Genomic DNA, 11125 nt, shown 5'->3' with positions numbered 1-11125 from the left:
CGAGCCACCCGGAGCCATTCCACCAAGGGGCTGGGAGAAGGGCTCAGCTGCACCCCCGATTCCCCCCGTCACAAAACGCAGGGCCTGGCCTGTGACTTGGGGCTTCCCCTCAGATGGCCCATGGCCCATTCCCGGGGGCTACAGGGATGGACACAGGGATCCCTCCCTGAGGCGGCAAAGGGCAGGGGAGACGGTCGTTGTTATGACACCTTCCTACGTGCGCCTGCCCCGCTCCTGGCCCCCCTGCTCCCTGCAGGGCTAGAGAAACTCCTGGGGGCCTTGTCTGCGGCTCCCACTTGCTTTCCCTGGGATGCCGGGTGCTCAGCGTGGGGAAACATCAGCCCCTCGTCTTGGCCAGCTCTTGCCTCGGGTAGAAACGACCCTCTCCTCCCCGCATCGTCACGGCTCCTCTCCAGCCCTCAGCAGTCTCTGGAGTCGATGATCTCGCCCAGGGTCTCTCAGCCCTTTCCGTCCTAGCGTCCCCCTACCATCCAGCTGGGACCTGCAGGCTGGGCAGCTAACGACCCCGGGGTCCTGGCAGGCGCTTGTCTGCAGAGACTGGTGCTGCCTGGGGAAAGGGCTGAACTCTGTGTCCCAGGGAACAAAACCCAGCTCGCAGAGCACAGACTGGCAGAGCCCCCAGCCTGGGCTGAGACCCATGGGCCGGGCCTAGGGGAGCTATTGCTGCAGGCTGGCTGCACATGGAGGCCTCGGTTCATGCTCCGCTCGCACTTTTGAGGTTCCCTCAGCAGCCCTGAGGGGGAGGCAGGGGGGTTACGATCCCCTGGTGGGGCCCCAGCTTGGGAACCTGTGAGCCAGCCCAGCGGGGTCCGGCCTCCCTAGGCTGACACCCAACGCTCTTACTGCAGAGAGGTCGCGGGGCCACATGCCTCATGTTACCGTCCCCGGCTCAGGCCCAGCTCCCATCCAGCTCTCCCTGGGGCTCCCACAGCCCCTCCGGCAGCAAGCAACGGGTCACCAGCACTCTCCACTGCCCTTCCCTGCCATGCAGCGGGCAGCCAGCAGAGGCAGGGGCAGGGACAGCCCTGCTCAGAGCACGTCCAGCTCGGGGGCTGCAGACGAGGCAGGAGGAGGGGTCGGCAGGCGGCGCCAAGTGCCTCAGTGTGCATCTGGGACAATGAGCTGGGAGAGCCCACGAGTCCATGGGGCAGAGTTGCCCCCAGGGCCTGCACTCTACTGGAGCCCCTTGCCCCTGGGCCTCTGCTGCGGGTGCAGAAGGGGCGAGCAGGGTTCCATTCGCTCAGGACATGTCCGTGGGAGGCCGTGAAATCCTCGGTGTCAAGGGGGCAGAACAGGCGTCACCCACAGGTTGCGTGCGGATCTGGGTTCCCTTCATGGCCGGGTCACCTGCTGAGGCCCCTGCGGAGTTCCCTGGAACTGAGCGAGAGGGAGGGAAAGAACCGAGCTGTGTAACGTGCCAAGGGATTTCGCTCCTACCCCCTCCCACCGCCGCCCGAGAGTTCTGAGGAACTGCACCCGGCCACTCTGCACCCTCTGTGCTCAGGCTGTTATCAAACCGCTCCCTTCTGGGGAATGCGGGACACTGCTCTTGGAGAGGAGATAGTCTCACTGCTTCCATTCACAACGTTTGCGGGCTGCTGCAGCTCCCGGGGTGGGAGATGCCCCTTCCCGCTCTGCTGCTCTGTAGGGGAGGATCGCTCCCAGCCTGCCAGGGCCACATGCCCCTCGGCGTGCCCGGAATCCCCCTGGCAGCACTGGCTGTGATGGTCCTAGGCTTGCAGCTCCTCAGCGCCCTGGGCCTACAGGCTCTGGCCTCCAGGGCAGCGTGCCAGGTGGACAGCCCCAGAGTCATGGAGCCCAGGGCACGCAGGGTCTGGTCTCTAGGGCTGCCTGTCACGGACTCACAGGGCTCGTGCTCTCTCGGCTCTGTACGGTCCCTGGGAGGAAACCCCTTCAGTGTGACACCCTACTCGGGGTTCTCTCTCTCTCAGGGGTTAAGCCGTAGGCCCTTCTGCCTCCTGGAACCGCCTTCAGCACGCCTGTCTCTCGCCGTGGGCCCCCTCAGGGAGTCCACTTTCTCTAGACCCCTGGGGCCTCCACTCCCAGAGGGAATAATGCCACCCTGTTCTCTAGACCGGAGCGACTCATCCAGCGTAACACAGGAGGGTTTATTCAGCATCTTAGCACAGCACAGGAAACTCTCAGGGCCACAGGCCTGGCCTCCCTCAGCACCGTACATCTAGGTCTGTCCTACCTCTTGGTGGTCTCTGGCTGCTCTCTCCTCCTAGCCCAGAAAACCCCTCCTTCCACTTGGGCATCTGACATCACCTCCCCCAAGACCCATCTCTGTCCTTTGTCTTCTGTCCCAGGTAAACAGGCAGCCTGGGCCTCCTCTTCTCTCAGCCTCTCCTCGCATCCGTCTTTGTTCCTCACTGGCTGGAACCGGCTGGTCAGGTCACCGGGGTCCTCTCTCCGCAGCCTATTGTCCTCTCGCTGGCCAGAACCGGCTGTGACTTCCGAGCTGGGCCTCCCGGTCACCAGTCGCTGGGGTATCCATTTTCCAGGCTGTTCGCTGACCCTCTGTAACAAAAAACTCCCTCTCCCTCCACCTTGTTAAGCCACAAGTAGTCCGTGTGGCCCCTTAGAGACTAACACATTTCTTTGGGCATAAGCTTTTGTGGGCCACAACCCACTTCATCAGATGCATGGAGTGAAAGATACAGTAAGCAGGTATAAATATACAGCACATGAAAAGATGGGAGTTGTCTTACCAAGTCGGGGGTCAGTGTTAACAAAGCCAATTTAAGCATGGTGCATGTGGCCCATTCCCAAATTACCAGCCACTCCCAGTCTTTATTCAGGCCTAATTTGATGGTGTCAAGTTTGCCAATTAATTCCAGTTCTTGCAGTTTCTCGCTGAAGTCTGTTTTTGAAGTGTTTTTGTTGACGAGTGGCCACTTTTAAGTCTGTTATTGACTGTCCAGGGAGAGTGAAGTGCTCTCCCACTGGTTTTTGAATGTTCCAGTTCTCGATGTCTGATTTGTGTCCATTGAGTCTTTTGCACAGCAACTCTCCGGTTTGGCCAATGTACGTGGCAGAGGGGCATTGCTGGCACAGGATGGCATAGATCACATTGGTAGATGTGCAGGTGAACGAGCCCCTGATGGTGTGGCTGATGTGGTTAGGTCCTCTAATGGTGTCCCTTGAATAGATATGCGGACAGAGGTGGCAATGGGGTTTGTTGCAGGGATTTGTTCCTAGGTTAGGGTTTCTGTTGTGCGGTGCGTAGTTGCTGGGGAGTATTTGCTTCAGATTCGGGGGCTGTCTGTAAGCTAGGACTGGCCTGTCTCCCAAGGTCTGTGAGAGTGAGGGATCGTTCTTCAGGACAGGTGGTAGATCCTGGATGATGCGCTGGAGAGGTTTTAGTTGGGGGCTGTAGGTGATGGCTAGTGGCGTTCTGTTCCTTTTTTGCTGGGCCCGTCCTGTAGTAGGTGACTTCTGGGTACCCTTCTGGCTCTCTCAATCTATTTCTTCACTTCCCCAAGTGGGTATTGTAGTTGTAAGAACACTTGATAGAGATCCTGTAAGTGTTTGTCTCTGTCTGAGGGGTTGGAGCAAATGCGGTTGTATCTTAGAGCTTGGCTGTAGACAATGGATTGTGTGATGTGGTCTGGATGAAAGCTGAAGGCATGTAGGTAAGTATAGTGGTCAGTAGGTTTCCGGTATAGAGTGGTGTTTATGTGACCATCGCTTGTTAGCACTGTAGTGTCCAGGAAGTGGATCTCTTCTGTGGACTGGTCTCGGCCGAGGTTGATGGTGGGGTGGAAATTGTTGAAATCCTGGTGGAATTCCTCAAGGGCCTCCTTCCATGGGTCCAGATAAGAACATAAGAATGGCCATCCTGGGTCAAACCAAAGGTCCATCAAGCCCAGTATCCTGTCCTCTGACAGTGGCCAATGGCAGGTGCCCCAGAGGGAATGAACAGACAGGTTATCATCAAGTGATCCATGCCCTGTCACCCAATCCCAGCTCCTGGCAACCTGGGACTAGGGACACCTAGCCTGATGATGAAGATGTCATCAATGTAGCACAAGCAGAGGAGGGGCGCTAGGGGGCAAGAGCTGAGGAAGCGTTGCTCTAAGTCAGCCATAAAAATGTTGGCATCCTGTGGGGCCATGCAGGTACCCATAGCAGTGCCGCTGACTTGAAGGTATAAAGTTAGCACTCGAAAGGAGTCGAGCCACCCGGAGCCATTCCACCAAGGGGCTGGGAGAAGGGCTCAGCTGCACCCCCGATTCCCCCCGTCACAAAACGCAGGGCCTGGCCTGTGACTTGGGGCTTCCCCTCAGATGGCCCATGGCCCATTCCCGGGGGCTACAGGGATGGACATAGGGATCCCTCCCTGAGGCGGCAAAGGGCAGGGGAGACGGTCGTTGTTATGACACCTTCCTACGTGCGCCTGCCCCGCTCCTGGCCCCCCTGCTCCCTGCAGGGCTAGAGAAACTCCTGGGGGCCTTGTCTGCGGCTCCCACTTGCTTTCCCTGGGATGCCGGGTGCTCAGCGTGGGGAAACATCAGCCCCTCGTCTTGGCCAGCTCTTGCCTCGGGTAGAAACGACCCTCTCCTCCCCGCATCGTCACGGCTCCTCTCCAGCCCTCAGCAGTCTCTGGAGTCGATGATCTCGCCCAGGGTCTCTCAGCCCTTTCCGTCCCAGCGTCCCCCTACCATCCAGCTGGGACCTGCGGGCTGGGCGGCTAAGGACCCCGGGGTCCTGGCAGGCGCTTGTCTGCAGAGACTGGTGCTGCCTGGGGAAAGGGCTGAACTCTGTGTCCCAGGGAACAAAACCCAGCTTGCAGAGCACAGACTGGCAGAGCCCCCAGCCTGGGCTGAGACCCATGGGCCGGGCCTAGGGGAGCTATTGCTGCAGGCTGGCTGCACATGGAGGCCTCGGTTCATGCTCCGCTCGCACTTTTGAGGTTCTCTCAGCAGCCCTGAGGGGAAGGCAGGGGGGTTACGAACCCCTGGTGGGACCCCAGCTTGGGAACCTGTGAGCCAGCCCAGCAGGGTCCGGCCTCCCTAGGTTGACACCCAACGCTCTTACTGCAGAGAGGTCGCGGGGCCACATGCCTCATGTTACCGTCCCCGGCTCAGGCCCAGCTCCCATCCAGCTCTCCCTGGGGCTCCCACAGCCCCTCCGGCAGCAAGCAACGGGTCACCAGCACTCTCCACTGCCCTTCCCTGCCATGCAGCGGGCAGCCAGCAGGGGCAGGGACAGCCCTGCTCAGAGCACGTCCAGCTCGGGGGCTGCAGACGAGGCAGGAGGAGGGGTCGGCAGGCGGCGCCAAGTGCCTCAGTGTGCATCTGGGACAATGAGCTGGGAGAGCCCACGAGTCCATGGGGCAGAGTAGCCCCCAGGGCCTGGAGGTATGAACTGGGGAAGGTATGAACTGGGGAAGGTATGAACTGGGGAAGTCTCTTCCAAGTCACCTCCCCCAAGACCCATCTCTGTCCTTTGTCTTCTGTCCCAGGTAAACAGGATCGCCTGGGCCTCCTCTTCTGTTAGCCTCTCCTCTCATTCGTCCTGTGTTTCCCACTTGCTAGAACCAGCTGGTCAGGACACTGGGGTCCTCTCTCCGCATCCCATTCTTCTCCTGCTGGCCAGAACTGTCTGTGACTCCCGAGCTGGACCTCCAGGTCACCAGTCGCTGGGGTATCCATTCTCCAGGCCCCTGCAGCCACCTCCCACCCCAACCACACTCAATGAGACACAGACCCTCCCAGACACCCTCAACACCAGTCAACTCTCACTTGGACACAGAGCCGCCAGCCACGCCCCACCGCAATCTCCCCTCACTGAGATTCAGATCATCCAGCATCCCCCACCCCAATCACCTCTCACTGAGACACAGAAACCCCCCAGCCACCTCCCAACTACAATCATCCCTCAATCAAAGACCCCCATTCACCACCCATCCAGTCACTCCTCATTGAAACACAGACCCCGCCAGACACTACTCATCAAATCACCTCTCAATTCGACACAGACCCTGCCCCCCCACCACACCCCACTGCAATTGTTATGCTTATAAGGGGAAAAAACAGTATGCCACAGTTATTGAAGATACAACAATTAGCGTATGCATTCAATCACCCCCCCGCCACACACACTGTCCCACCAGTCGATGTTATAGTTACCAGTTCAGAATCCAGAGCAATCTAGTGGCCAGCTAGGTTGATCACAGGTAGGAAAGAGCCGGGTTCTGTCAGTTGCGACACGATGCTCCAGGGAAGTCTTGGCAGGACGAACCCAAAGATTTATGGCAAGGCACCCTGTTTATATAGTGATTTTTTTATTGGGATTAATGATTATGCTGTAATTCATTGTTTGATGAGTGCTTGTTTTTTAAAATTTTTTTTATTCTTTATTTTCTGTTTTTATTAAGTTTTTGAGGCAGTTGTTCTATGCTGGTTTTGATTACAGTTATTTAGTTTTCATTCATAGGTGCCTGTTTTATTTTTATTTGTTAATTGCCTTTTTTTGACATTTTAACAGGGGCGTGTTGCAGCTTCCTGCCAACCCTGCGTTTGTCTCCGGTTCCTTCCAATGACATCTGGTTCAGTGATGGCCTTTACAATTATTTTTTATTCCTTATTCACACACAAAATAGAATTAATTTACACAGAACATTTTGAACAGGAACATCAAATTGCAGTGTAAAAGAAAAACAACCATGGGATTCTTTTACTTATTTGAAAATGCAAAACCTCCAACAAAGTGGTGACAATCAAAGGTCTGTTACTGCCTTAAAATTAGATCAAATACAGAATTATACAAAATACAAACATAAAATCCTACTACTACACAATCACACCTCTCTGAGACACAGACCCCCCCAGAAACCTCCCACCCCAATCACCCCTCACTGAGACACAGACCCCCCCCCCCGCTATCCCTCACCCCAATCACCCCTGACTGACACTCAGATCCTCCAGCAACTCCCACCCTCTGGGCAGCAAGCAACGGGTCACCACAACTCCCCACTGCCCTTTCCTGCCACGCAGCAGGAAGCCAGCAGGGGCAGGGGCAGGGACAGCCCTGCTCAGAGCACGTCTAGCTCTCAGCACAGCCAATGCAGGGGTTGCGGAGAAGGCAGCAGGAGCCCCCAGGTACCTGAGCCCCCTGCCCCTGGGCATCTGCTGAGGGTGCAGAAGGGGCAAGCAGGGTTCCAATTCACACAGGAACGTGTCCGTGAAATCCTCGGTGTGAAGGGGGCAGAACACGTGTCACCCCCAGCTGCGTGTGGATCTGGGTTCCCTTCATGGCTGGGTCACCTGCTGAGTCACGTGCAGAGTCACCCAATGGTTCCCTGGAACTGATCGGGAGGGAGGGAACAAACCGAGCTGTGTAATGTGCCAAGTGGGGAGGTTTAGGTTGGATATTAGGAAAAACTTTTTCACTAGGAGGGTGGTGAAACACTGGAATGCGTTACCTAGGGAGGTGGTGGAATCTCCTTCCTTAAAAGTTTTTAAGGTCAGGCTTTACAAAGCCCTGGCTGGGATGATTTAGTTGGGGATTGGTCCTGCTTTGAGCAGGGGGTTGGACTAGATGGCTTCCTGAGGTCCCTCCCAACCCTGATATTCTATGATTCTATGAAGGGATCCTGCCCCTAATCCCCCTGAGAGCTCTCAGGAACTGCACCTGGACACTCTGCACCTTCTGTGCCCAGGCAGTTTGTTAGGAAAATTTTAACATGAAGCAGTTATGTCAGCCGAACCAAAGTTAGGCCAATGCAGGAATGCTGAGAAAGTTCCTGAATGAGATTGGCAGGATGAAAGAATGCTTGTTAAGTTGCAAGGAGTGAATTAGGAGGAAACCTGCATTCCTGCATTATCGTACCAGATGTTCTGAGAATGAGAAGGAGACACACTGCCTCCACTCCCTGTTTCTGTTTCATGTATGTTCTTAACTCCTCGTCCCCTGTTTGACAACTGGATCGATAAGAAAGTTGGGGAGGCATAACGACTTGCAAAAAGCTATATATAATAGGGGATAGGTATGCGTGCATGATAAAGAACTTTTAACTAACAAAGGGGAGGGGGGTTTGGGCTATTTCATGAATAATCTGTGACGCGACGGACGGTCTATAAAAACCTATTAGTTTTGCCTAAGAGGCGGCTGGTTCTCTTCAGAGACGGGCTGCTCTCTATTGTTGTGTGCACTCTTCAATAAAGAGCTTTGTGTTCGGACCTTGCTGGTGTTGCCTGTCTCTCTGCGGTCAGACAACGAACCGTGCCGTCTGGGGTTCGAGTCCCCGACAATTTGGCGACTCTGCCGGGACCCGTCTGACTCTCTGGTGCAGGATCAGACTCTAAAGCAACGCCGCGCGCATCCTCCGGTTTTGAGAAGCCTTGCCAGTGATCTGTGTCGGCGATAAGGCATGTTCTGTGGACCAGCAGGAGCCCATAGAAATCCAGCAACATCCACCTACCCATTGAGTAGGCTCCAGATCCAGGTCTTCGGGGTTCGAGTCCCTGGAGAGGTAAGCGATCGCTTGATACTAAGAGTTGGGGATTGTGGGTTTGAGTCCCCTTTCCACCTAGAATGGGACAAATTGGCAGTAAATGCCCGGGGGACGCCCCGTTGTCTCTGATACTCAGAAATTGGAAGGGAATCTCTGGAATTATTGGGTTAACTAAATCAAAAATGAATAATTTATGTCAGGTTCAATGGCCAGCTTTCACCACTCATTTGTCCCCGACTAAAGAATGGCCGGCCTGCGGAACTCTTTCCGACAACAGGATGGATTCCTTAAAAGATATTTTGGTCGATCTTAGACCGGGACAAATGGATTATTTGTGTGTATGGTATAATTATAAGCCAAAAGAAGGATGTCCTCTTTCCTCCTCCTTTTCTTATTCATCTCAGGGGTCTCCAGCCCCGCTCTGTGCTATGCCTGCTTTTGCCCCTCCTCCGGCTTTCCCTCGGCTTTCTGACCTATGCCCAGGACCAGTTGCAAGCCTTAAGACAGGACTTCCAGGCAGAAAAGGGAGCACTGGCTAAGCAAGTACCAGTCCTTCAGAGACTTGTCAAAATTTAACCATTTGTGCTCATCATATGCTGTAACAACAGTGTGTCTGCCATAAGAGGAAGTTAAATAGTTAAACCGCCAATCGGCCGTGCGTTCTATCCAGGTGACAAGCCTCACGGGGGAGGACTCGGGTAACCCTTGTGAGTGAGAATATTTAAGAGAAGAGACCAGGAGGCCTGGGGGTTAGTTAAGAAGCCCACCCTCCTTGTTAAATTGGTCGTGGAACAAAGCTGGTGCTCATGGAAGGGACAGTTCAGAGAGAAAAACAGGATCGGGCCCAAGCGGGCAGGCAACAGATAGAGAGATTGGAAAACAGGTTGGAAACTTGGAGGGCATAGTGAAAAAAGAGGAGTAAATAATTACAGAAATGGGAAACGTAAATCCCAGAATAATACTTGGAATGGTAAAATCTGAGTTGATTGGGGTGTCGTTTTGAAACATAAGCAAGTGATTTAAGGAAAGAACGTGAGAAATTAACTCTGTAGTTGCTGGAGGGAATTAAACTAAAGAAAAAGAATTTTTGGTTTCTTTGCAGCCATTCTGAAGGGAAAATGGGCCTTTTTTTTTTCAAAGAAATGTCTGTAAATAAATCCAGGCAAAGAGACTATGTGATTGAAATCATTTGGCTATGAAAAATTTAGTCAAATTAGCTAAAAGAACATAAGGGGTTTTATTGGAACTTAACCGCCCGAATGTATAAAGGAGTGTAAATATATAATGCTACTTAATTAAGATCCTATTAGACTCTAAGGGGCTACAATAGTTGTTGTTTTCCTTTTTAGAGTTGTGTGTTGTGCAAACAGGAGTTAAAAGTAAAAGGCAATCAAAAGTCTGGTAGAGTTTATTGTGTCCTTTTTAAAGTAAAAATCTTTAAGCTGTGGATCCAAAAGCAAGCCGAAAAGCATTTGTTTTAATGTAAATTACTTAACTGATAAGGTAAAAGCCACTGAAACCTGGGCTGCCTATGAAACAAATACAAGAAAATATGGGTAATTCCTCTGTTTTGCCTGCAATTAATAAGGGTATTTGTATAAAAAGAAAATATTTTAAGCAATGACCGACTGCCCAGAAGGGGTAGATCTATGTTCTTTTTGTCTTTCAGAAAATTAGAGAAAACTGATGCCAGCTGAAAAGCAATTCAACATATCATGAATTTACTGGCACAATAGGAATTATGTTCTGTGTTCTATGTCTATGAGTTGGTTGAGTTCAGGATCCTGACGCAGGGAAGAAAGGTAAGCAGCAGGATACGGACCCTGGACTTCAGGAAAGCAGACTTCGACTCCCTCAGGGAACGGATGGCCAGGATCCCCTGGGGGACTAACTTGAAGGGGAAAGGAGTCCAGGAGAGCTGGCTGTATTTCAAGGAATCCCTGTTGAGGTTACAGGGACAAACCATCCCGATGAGTCGAAAGAATAGTAAATATGGCAGGCGACCAGCTTGGCTTAATGGTGAAATCCTAGCGGATCTTAAACATACAAAAAGAAGCTTACAAGAAGTGGAAGGTTGGACATATGACCAGGGAAGAGTATAAAAATATTGCTCGGGCATGTAGGAATGATATCAGGAGGGCCAAATCGCACCTGGAGCTGCAGCTAGCCAGAGATGTCAAGAGTAACAAGAAGGGTTTCTTCAGGTATGTTGGCAACAAGAAGAAAGCCAAGGAAAGTGTGGGCCCCTTACTGAATGAGGGAGGCAACCTAGTGACAGAGGATGTGGAAAAAGCTAATGTACTCAATGCTTTTTTTGCCTCTGTTTTCACTAACAAGGTCAGCTCCCAGACTGCTGCGCTGGGCATCACAAAATGGGGAAGAGATGGCCAGCCCTCTGTGGAGATAGAGGTGGTTAGGGACTATTTAGAAAGCTGGACATGCACAAGTCCATGGGGCCGGACGAGTTGCATCCGAGAGTGCTGAAGGAATTGGCGGCTGTGATTGCAGAGCCATTGGCCATTATCTTTGAAAACTCGTGGCGAACCGGGGAAGTCCCGGATGACTGGAAAAAGGCTAATGTAGTGCCAATCTTTAAAAAAGGGAAGAAGGAGGATCCTGGGA

General features: G+C 53.1%; 1 long non-coding RNA gene across 1 annotated transcript in view; it reads right to left on the bottom strand.

Moving 5' to 3' along the window:
• The window catches only part of LOC142070080 (uncharacterized), a 28570-nt gene extending 21707 nt beyond the window's left edge, over positions 1-6863 (bottom strand). Inside the window, exon 1 of the long non-coding RNA XR_012666011.1 lies at positions 6177-6863. This is a non-coding gene — a long non-coding RNA (uncharacterized LOC142070080). The remainder of the gene's footprint in view (positions 1-6176) is intronic.
• Positions 6864-11125: the final 4262 nt, after the last annotated feature.

This window comes from Caretta caretta, chromosome 24 (assembly GCF_965140235.1).
Source record: "Caretta caretta isolate rCarCar2 chromosome 24, rCarCar1.hap1, whole genome shotgun sequence".
NCBI classification, from domain to species: domain Eukaryota; kingdom Metazoa; phylum Chordata; order Testudines; family Cheloniidae; genus Caretta; species Caretta caretta.
Note: the sequence above shows the minus strand (reverse complement) of the source record. Positions and strands in the feature narration are given on the sequence as shown.